At 43.2% G+C, this 2500-nt stretch overlaps 1 protein-coding gene across 1 annotated transcript in view; it reads right to left on the bottom strand.

The window, feature by feature from the left end:
• Window positions 1-2500, bottom strand: part of TBC1D13 (TBC1 domain family member 13) — a 100051-nt gene that overhangs the window by 88017 nt on the left and 9534 nt on the right. The window lies entirely within an intron of this gene.

Here is a 2500-nt window from a genome sequence, read left to right as displayed (position 1 = left end):
TTGACAACTGGAACTTAGTGTATTTTCTTTTTTTTTTAACACTGACAGAGTTTGACGTTGACAACAACATCATCCGTCACATATGTACATGTCATGCTAAAATGACAGAGGGAGACAAAAAAGATAGAGAGATAAAAAATGCACCTAGCATTTTAAAAGCAAGCATCTGGGCACATTTTGGATTTTATGAACATACTGGAAAGCACGAATTGGACAAGACACACGCGGTTTGTAAAGCCTGTCACACAAAAATTAAATACCTAGGGAATACTACTAACTTGAGAAATCACGTTAGACGTTTTCACTCTGAGATGCTAACCCCTGCCGCTGTCGCCAGTGCCACTGCCAAGGAAATAACAAGACTAGCTGAAGTTCATCAGCCAAGAATTGATGCAATGCTGTCAACTTTGCCACCCAACTCTGAAAAAGGGAAGAGAATAACCAAAGCTGTGGCAACTTTCATAGCGAAGGACCTACGGCCTTACTCTGTTGTGGAAAACCTTGGGTTTCGCAACCTGTTGAAGACACTAGAGCCACGTTATAAGATCCCGTCACGCAATCACTTAACAGAAAACGTTATACCTGCACTCTACCAAGAAACAAAAGCTCAGGTAATTGCATCAATGAGCCAAGCCAGTCGAGTCGCACTAACGTGTGATTCATGGACTTCAGTCACGACGGAGTCTTATGTAACAGTAACTGCACATTACATTAGCAAGGACTGGAAGATCTTGTCGCATGTGCTGCAAACGAGAGCAGTTTATGAGTCTCACACGGGTTCTCATCTGGCGGAGCTACTGTCTCGTGTCGTGGAAGAATGGCAGCTGTCCGATAAATCTGTAGTGCTTGTGACCGACAATGCTTCGAACATGATTGTTGCTGCTCAAGTTGGAAAATTCCCTCATGTAAAATGCTTCGCCCATACACTGAATCTCGCATCCCAGCGGGCGCTGAAAGTGGCCACGCTCTCCAGGCTTTTAGGCAGAGTGCGACGAATATCAACATTTTTTCACCGCAGCACTACAGCAAACCACTGTCTGAAAGAAAAACAGAAATGTCTTGGCCTGAAGAATCATAAGCTAATAACTGATGTGACAACAAGGTGGAACAGCTCATATGACATGGTCGAGAGGTTCCTAGAACAGCAACCTGCAATCTGTGCCACATTGTTGTCTCCAGAAGTCAGAAAAAGTGAGTCAGATCTCTGCACTCTCAACGAAACAGATGTGTCAAATGCAGAGGATGCTGTGAGTGCATTAAAGCCAATGAAAGATGCAACCACACTGATGTCAGAAGAGCGCAATCCAACTGTTTCTCTCATTGCCCCTCTAAATGCACAACTGCTCCAGAACATGACAGACACCATGGGAGACACACCCATGATCCATGAGATCAAGAATGCCATCAAAACAGATCTCCTGAAGAGGTACAGCAGTGAGGCAGAGAAGAAGATACTTTATACAGCCTCTGCCCTGGATCCTCGTTTTAAGGGACTGCCTTTTATTCTCACAGAGGAGGAGAGATTGGAGATATACAGAGGAGTGACTGAGGAGGCTGCATCCTTGGAGGTAATTTTAATTGCATCATGTTTCTTGAATAGATGTGAGCTGTTGTATGCATTTATTTATGCATTACTGTCTCTCTGAGCACACACATAGCATTAGCTGGCTGGCTGCTCGAGGTAATAATGAATGCTATTTTTTCTATTCTTTTGTTCAAACACAGATTGAGTGTACTAGTACAGTTACATCTAGGAGGACAAACGTGGATGAAGTGCCACTGCCTGAGGGAAAAGAAACTCTGGAAGAAGAATCAGCCATCGAGGAGGATAACCCTTCTCCTCCCAAAAGAAAGTCCACATCGCTTCTCATGACTTTGCTGGGACAGTCTTTCACTGACACTGAAGGTACAATAGAACCCAAGACCCCCTATGCCAAGGCTGAAGAGGAAATAGAGAAATATTGTAAAGCCCCATCTCTGCCTCTCACTGAAGACCCTTTGAAATGGTGGCATGTACATGAGGTCATATTTCCCCTCCTCTCTCATTTGTCAAAGCGATACTTGTGTATCCCAGGTACAAGCGTGTCTGCAGAGCGGGTTTTCTCCACTGCAGGAGATGTGGTAACGGCTAAAAGAAGCACCCTCAAACCAGAGCATGTGGATCAACTAGTGTTCTTACAGAAAAACCTACATATTCCATAATTCTGAGTAGTGATTCAGGTTTATAATATTAATATTTAATGTTTTTTGGCACATCCAGAAGAAAGTGCTGTGTGCCCCACTGCCCAGTGCAGACTACTGTTAAGTTATTTTATATTTGTTACTGTTATATAGCTTATAGCTTTTTGAAAAATGAAGCTTAAAACCTTGAGTAAATCTTTGTTGGATCACAAAATATACTAGTACACTACACGACACGACCGACCACGTCACTCTGTCACAGTCACACACACACACACACAATACAAAAGAAACAACACACAACTGCACACACCTCATG

The sequence above is a fragment of the Bombina bombina genome, chromosome 12 (assembly GCF_027579735.1).
Source record: "Bombina bombina isolate aBomBom1 chromosome 12, aBomBom1.pri, whole genome shotgun sequence".
In the NCBI taxonomy this organism is placed as follows: domain Eukaryota; kingdom Metazoa; phylum Chordata; class Amphibia; order Anura; family Bombinatoridae; genus Bombina; species Bombina bombina.
Note: the sequence above shows the minus strand (reverse complement) of the source record. Positions and strands in the feature narration are given on the sequence as shown.